This window comes from Camellia sinensis, chromosome 9 (genome assembly GCF_055761805.1).
Source record: "Camellia sinensis isolate YWXY chromosome 9, ASM5576180v1, whole genome shotgun sequence".
Classification (NCBI taxonomy): Eukaryota; Viridiplantae; Streptophyta; class Magnoliopsida; order Ericales; family Theaceae; genus Camellia; species Camellia sinensis.
In genome coordinates, this window is record NC_138969.1 from 185,904,662 (window position 1) to 185,912,847 (window position 8,186).

Below are 8,186 nucleotides of genomic sequence, written 5' to 3' on the forward strand. Positions count from 1 at the left end.
TATTATTATTTAAATAATATAATTTATTTTACTTTATTTCCGACGGACACACCCCAAATTTATTTAGAAGTATTCCTACTTGTTAGAGTATAACTTCTTAAATATAAGAGAAATGTTAGGGCTCATGAAAAAATTTTCATGAAAATGATCATGAAAAATTTGTGATCCTTAGATTACCTTGATTAATGTGTGATACTTTATTCTAAGTGTAATCCAAATGTCACAAATCTTTCATGATCATTTTCATGAAAGACTTTTCATGATACCTAGCATTACTATAAATATAAATACTTTTTTAAGGTGAGTAATAGCCTATTAGGGATAATTTCGTCATTTACACAATACCACAATTACCAAAAAAATTGAATAGTTTGCAGCAAGGTTTTAAAGACTAGATCGGCCGGTTCAACCAATTAGTCTGCCGATCAATTTAGGTTTCGATTCAAATCAACTCTTAAATCCATACTAGCTTAAAAACCGGCCCTTTTAAGCTATATTGGTCAAACCCGCAGTCAAATCAAGTGACCTGGTGCGGATTGAGGTAAACCGGACCGGTTTGCGCGCACTCTCTCCAATACCATCAAGTGTTGAAAAAGGTAGCTAGCAAGAGTTGAACACCGGAACTGTGGCTCAAGATGCAACTTAATTATCTAAGACTTTTATAATATATAGCACATATTAATTATTTATATCAATGCCTTTTTTTGTCAAACTGAATTTTAATTTACATTTCTAAAAACGATATCTATATCAAAATATATGTTTAAACTAGTTTTATTTATGTAAAAAATATATATCTTAAAATATTTAAAATGAAGGCATTTAATAGTTGTTGGCAAGGGGGTTTGACATAGAACCAATTGGATATTCAATACAGTAACTTTAATTTATTCAACATATATAAAATTTGTTTTTGCAAGAAATTAAAGGATAAAAAATGCAAAATAAAGTTAAATAAATATCAAATTTAATTGATAACTTAAATTGAGCCACATATTAGTTTTTCTTTCTTCTTCTTCTATTTTTTTTTTTTTTTTTTTTGTCTTTAGTGGTGGATGTTTAAAAAATATAAAGAAAATTTAGGTTTGTATATATATATTTGAAATAATTTTAAAATTATATTTTTTTATATTAATATATATAAATTTAAATATATGTATGATGTCACGGTTCAATCTGGTTTGACCCGACGATTAAATCAGTAATTCATCCACCCAACTCTTTTTTCGGTTTGCTCATCAATTCAATTTTCAAAATATTAATTTGCACCCCCAATTTTGTCGCTACCATTGTGGCAGAGGTTTCACTTGACTTAGTCTCCACTAAATTTATACACTTTTAAACCCAAATAACACTTTAATTTCTCAATCACATCACACACTATTGCAACAAATCTGAAACAATTCAATAGCTGCTTCACTTCCATCTCTAATCTGCTTTGAAATTCTCAAAAACATCGAAAGCAAATTTTCCATAGATAAGAAAAAGTTGTCAAAATTAATAGTCTCCATGTATTTCTTGATTTTCTTGGCATCGATGCAGGTTAACGAAGCATAGGATTACAGCAATGATGCAAATGAGGTTGTACCACCCTCTGCAACATACACTTTCAATGGGATTTTGCTATCATATGTGTTTGTTTCCTGGGAAAGAGAGTTCCCCCATCTAAAAAATGTGACAGTGCAAGGTTGTGCCTTTAAGTAAACCGTGACAATGTTGAATACTGACACTATTACGCTTAAGTCATGGAAAATGTACATTGGGTTTCACTACCATGAGATATTAGTCCTTACAGGTGGCACGGTTTTAGTAGACGGTAATGATCTTCCGGATTTTGTTGGGAATGGAACATACATCGGTGGATATCCTCAAACAGATTTGAAGACGTCGAGTGAGACTGTCGGAGATTTAACTCAAATTCAAGCACAAATCGAGAGGAAAGGCACTCACTATGGCGTTAAGCCACTAGGGATTCCAATGCCCAGGACAATAAAGCTTGAAAATGATGCATATCGATGCCCAACACTAACTCACCATTGTAATTGCTTTAAAACATATTAGTCTCCGTTTTAGTTCCTTTAATCCATAGTTTTAAATAACAGCATTGGTAGACGTATCAGTATCGATCACAACAAAACAGTATCAAGCGTATTAAACGATACGTATCAAGAATTGGGTCGTAGTGGTGAATTTTTTAAAATCATTAGTCGAATTGATGGCAATGACTATGAACTGACAGTATTAGTTGTGAATTATCGACTTGTGAATTGATTATGATCCAATACGTATAGGAAACTAGCCGATATCCATTCAATTTTTATTTTAATTAGTATACTAGGGTGTTAAATAGTATTGGAAAGATAAAGACTTAATTCGTATTTACTATATTTAAGACCATGCTTTAATCCCATTCTATTACATTCTGATTTTTTTTTTTCCCCCCTCTTCACAGCAAGCACAATGTATGTATGTTGTGTGAAGGACTCGAAATACAAAGCAAAAATTCTTACAACCAAAATTTTCCCTTTCCAAAACATGGATCTTTCTATATCCTACGATGTGATTCAATCGTATAGGAGCAATTATCTCGCTCAAGTGACCATGGAAAACAATAGCTCGTTGGGGCGGCTCGACCATTGGAATTTAAGTTGGGAGTGGATGAGAGGGGAGTTCATATTCACAATGAGAGGAGCATATAGTCATTTGCAAATATGGCCTGGCCTTCCAATACTATCAACATTTGTATTTCTCTATCGTCATGAATTGTCAAAAGCCGATCATGCCCAATTTGCCCCCGGATAAGGAAAATGATGAAAAAAAAATTAGAAAGCTACCATTCTGTTGCAGGAACAGTAGCCTATTACTGTCAATCATGAATGTAACGAAAGCGAAATCGATTTTTAAGTGCAAGTCTGTAACTTCCATCGGATTTGAATAGAACCGATACTTACCCTTGCCAATTGAAAAATCTTTGGACTTGTTAATTCCGACTATAAATGAAGCGACACGAGCGGCCTTCAATCTGTTTGCCTCGCTGTTGCCAGTTGGCAAGTGGCTTGCAACATCACGCGTCCTTGTTTACACCACATTTTATTTTTCTGCCGAATGTGGCTTATTAATTATGACCAAGTTTAATTATAGTCTATCAATTGAAATCATAAACTATTTTTAAAGAATAATCTTAACCACATTCATTATTATTATTATTATTTCTGTCGACGTGAATGCTAATGTGGCATGACAGATGTATTAAAGACTTGGTATGATGACATGTTAAATGGAGGGTTAGAAAGTTAGTCGTTGCAGCAATTTGAAAGTTAGTTGTTCACACCAAGGAGCCAAGATCAAATCAAGCACTAAATTTACAAAATGGTTCCTATCAAACATGGGATATAGATAATGTTGAGGAAATCAGGGACTTGTTGAGAAAATCATGAGCTTAGGTTATCTTTTTTTCTCATGTGGCTAAGCCTATAAATAGGCCAAGAGAGATACAAAGAAGGAAATCAATCATGAATAGCCACTCACAATTGGTGAAGAATTATTTAGGACTAGTCTAAATTAACAATTGTTAGGAGTAGATTAGTGATAGCTTTTCTCAACCCTCATTTCTCTTCTTTCTGTCGATTATTGTATTTTTTTATTTCTTTGTTCTTGTTCAAGTTCTTATAACTAGTAACAAGTAACAATTTAATTAAATAAATACATATTCTGTCACGTTCCATTCCTTCTTTACTTAATTATCTCTAGGGAAGTCCTTAATCTGTGTAAGGCATAAACTCAACCACAAAGTCTGATTTTTTTTATGTGTATTTGAAAATTAGTTTAAGTCTATCGATCAATCACTATCGATTGGGCCTTAATTGAATTTTTTGCTAACATAAATTGGCACGCCCAGTGGGACCATTCTAACTTAGAGTAATGGTAATGAAGAAGCAGACTAATGCATATGAAATCATGCCTTCAAGTGGCATGTTTACATCTTGTTTACCCATGGATGCAAACTGCCAATGAAGTGGCAGTGTTCCCACAGATACAAATTATTAATGGAATGCCTCATATTCTAAAAATTGTCGATATTATGGTGGTAATTCTACCGCTTATTGATAAGATAATGGTATGCCAAATGATGTGCAAAGAATGATTTGGCATTGTGATGATGAAATTTATTGGTGCTAGAGTGAAATTTTAGGCCTTAAAGAAGAAATTAATTCTCTTTATATGCAAAGATTTTAAATAATTCCATCATCTCCATATTATTTGATGCAAAGATATTTAAATTACTATGATAGAAAAATTCATCGACTTAAAGGCCAACTTTTTCTAATTATTGGAAGCAAAAATTAGAAGGCATATTGGCCAATGAAAAATTAAGATATGAAAATAATGTGGCTCTTAGGGTTAATACACATATTTTTGAAGAGCCAATCTTTCATAAAATGCCAAGGCATGTCGCTCAAAGGGTTAGCACATTAAGTCATGAAAATAATATAACTTTGAAGAATTTTCATAAGCCATTACTGGCTAAAAAAAAAAAAAAAAAGGGACCCCTTCTCTAAAAAAATATTGAGAATTTTAATGATAAATGTTCACTTGGGGGGCATTATGTTTTGCTAAACGTGACAAAAAGTGGGAAGCTATTAATGGCTAAAAAATAAGAACAACCCATTCTCTCAAAAAATGTTAAAATATCATCACAAAATGATGGTAAAAATTCACTTGGAGGCATCTTTGTAAGCCAAAAATGGCTGAAAATTATGAACTCGCGTTTATTGAATGTGAATTATTTGGCATTGTTCAAAGTGTCAAAATTTATGAATTTTTTATAACATTCAATTATGTGAGTTTTGAGGTCCAACATCCATTTTGGATTTGTGGATCACACCAAAAATTAATTTTCATGATATAGTTTGAAAAACAACAATGGTTGAAAAATATATATGTAGTGAATTCTCTTTGATTAGCCAAAATGTGCCTAACAGAGAGTTGTTTTATTTTAAAAATAAGGGATGTGGCTCTTTGTTATGTCACTCAACAAAGCCAAAGATGGAGTGTTCGCCAATCAACAGTGATATGTTAAAAATTGCTATGGATGTAATACAACTCTTCAAGAATTCAAATTGTTTGCACTATAAAATATTTTTTGTCGATTGCAGTAAACCGCCTTATAATTATTTAATTAGATTTCATTATTCAATCCACTTAAATGAGGGGGTATTGTTTGCACCGCATTTTATTTTTCTGTCGATTGTGGCCTATTTATTATGGCCAATTTCGATTATAGTCTATCGATTGAAATCATAAACTATTTTTAAAGAATAATCTTGACCACATCCGTTTTTATTATTATTATTTATGAAGATAGGAATGATAACGTAACATGACAGATATGTTAAGAATGTGACATGATGACATGTTAAATAGAGTGTTAGAAAGTTAGCAATTGTAGTAATTTAAAAGTTAGTTGCTGAGATCAAGGAGCTAGGATCAAATCAAGTACCAAATCTACAAAATGGTTCGTATATATCACACATGAGATATGGATAATGTTGAGAAAATTATGGGCTTGTTGATGAAATCGTGGGCTTAGGTTATCTTTTTCTCTTATTTGGCTGAACCTATAGATAGGATAATAGAGATACAAAGAAGGAAATCAATCATCAACAACCATTCATAACTCGTGAAGAATTATTTAGGAATAGTCCAAATTAGCAATTGTTAGGAGTAGATTAATGATAGCTTTTTCCAACCCTCATTTCTCTTATTTTTGTTTATTGTTGTATTTTCATTTTTTGTGTGTGTGTCCTTATTTAAGTTCTTGTAACTAATAACAAGTGACAATTTAATTGAATAAATTCATATTATATTCTGTTACATTCCTTTTTTAATTAATTATCTCCAGAAAAGTTCTTATCTGTTTAAGGTATAAAACTCAATCACAAAATTTAATTTTTCTAATGTTTTTTTAAAAGTTAATTTAAATCTCCCTATTAATAACTGTCGATTGGACCTAAATTGCTAACATCTCCAAAAACAGAAATAATCGGTGTTGTGTTTCTTTCTCTGCTCATTGCAATGAGTCGTTCATACCTTGTAACACGTGCGCTTGTGGTTGTTGCGACACAAAAAAGTGCAATAAAAATGCTCCAGCATTGCTTCTCCCTCCAGGTCTCTTCTTGTTCCTTTCGACAACAGAACATTGAAGGCGGTGAATTGGGAAATAATCAAAGACTTCCATGTCCCCAAACCGTTACCTTGTGGCGATAGTTGTATGGTTCACATTAATTGGCATGTGTCCACGAACTACAGGGCCGGTTGGACAGCTCGGATTACTCTATGCAATTGGGAAGAAATCAATTTCGAGGATTGGTTTGTCGTGGTTCAATTGAAGCAAAAGGGGGCGACTGGTTTTCAAAGAGCCTACTCTTTCAACGGAACGTTAGTTAATGAGATTGAAGAAAAGATTTGAAAAGAGAAATGAAAAAAAGTAATGTGAATAAAATATATTTATAATTCACTTAATTTCATATATCTTTTCCTTTTTCGTTTTTAAATTCCTTCCCAAATCTCCTAATCAAATACAGCGATTCAGCAACACCTTTTTCCTGCAAGGATTGCCTGGTTTGACCTACTTGATTGGTGTAACAAATGGATCTAACCCCAAAAAAGATCCAAGAGTGCCTGGGAAGCAACAAACCACTATTTCATTTGCCAAGATAAACATACCAAGCCTTAAAATCTCTCTGGGAGATGGTTTTCCTTCCAAAGTATATTTTAATGAGGAGCAATACCAACTTCCTTCACGTTTTCTGACAGAAAATGGAAATCAACGCCATGTAAATCTAGCATCGACGGTTTCTGCTATTCTCGTAACCATTTTAGTGTGGACGAATCGTCGACGTTGATGACTGATTAGGTTTTGTCACTTTTGACAGAGAAAGTTAGAGTAGTCTCAGATAGAAAACTAGCTCAGCATCAAGTGGTTTTTTTATTTTTTATTTTTTATGTAGTGAAGATTTTAGATCAAGAAATTAGGCCATGTTTGTTTGGGTGGATATGAGCTTGGGATTGGACTAATAGTCCAATAAAATTATTAATCTGATGTTTGGTTAAACAATTGAAGTACGGACTAATTATTTTAAACTTGACTATTAGTTAAGATAGGATACATAATCCAATGGATTCGTAGTCCTAGGATTATTAGTCATGGGAATGCTAATCCAGTCCGCCTAAACAAACATGGCCTTAGTACTTTGAGGCCATGTTTGTTTGGGTGGACATGACCTTGGGATTGGACTAATAGTCCAATAAAATTATTAATCCAATGTTTGGTTAAACAATTGAAGTACGGACTAATTATTTTAAACTTGACTATTAATTAAGATAGGATACATAATCTAACGGATTCGTAGTCCTAAGACTATTAGTCGTGGGAATGCTAATCTAGTCCGTCCAAACAAACATGGCCTGATTGTACAAGCTATGGATTGGCTTTTATTGTTCAAGATCAGGATTTGTGTGAATCGTTGTAGTTAATTGTTCATTGTCCACTAACTCATTAATCTTTCATTTATTTTCTTTGTTTCCCGAGAAAATCACAAGTCTACAGGGCTACTGTGGTACTTCAAATTGGTCTCACATCTGATTTTTGCTTTTTGGATATGAATTCTTGAATTAACACATGTTTTCTAACGTTATGTTTGGTTAAGAAATTTGGCAAAAAAAAAAAAAGTAAGTGGAATCCTTTTTTTTTTTTTTTTTTTCTTCCCTCAAAATTCTTTTCCAAATCTCCCACCAAATATAGTGTATATGCACGGGGGCAATTTCTATTTAGGGGAAATTATTTGATTGGTCATCATGTGCTCCCTACTAAGGACCGACGTTCGAACATGTTATAAATTGGACCCTATCAAAAGACTTTTTTTTAAGTAGTTCTTTTCGAGACCTCGCATTGTACACCTCGAATCTTGACTTTGTTGGGATGGTTGATGAGTTCCACTAGTATCTCGGTGATATGTCTCTTCTTATAGATTGGGTTAAATCAGGTCGACAATCGGTTATTCTAGAATTTAGACCCACGGATACCGTAACGACGCCTAAGAATATATATATTTTTTTAGTTCAAAAAAAAAAATAAAAAAGAAGAAGACTTTATTCCCATTTAAACTGTTCAGTGCTAGGAATTG

The 8,186-nt window shown here is 32.8% G+C and overlaps 1 pseudogene; it reads left to right on the top strand.

Annotated features, from left to right (window-relative positions):
* The first annotated feature begins 1,713 nt into the window (after positions 1–1,713).
* Positions 1,714–7,244, top strand: LOC145799988 (COBRA-like protein 7; annotated as a pseudogene).
* The last annotated feature ends 942 nt before the right edge of the window (positions 7,245–8,186 follow it).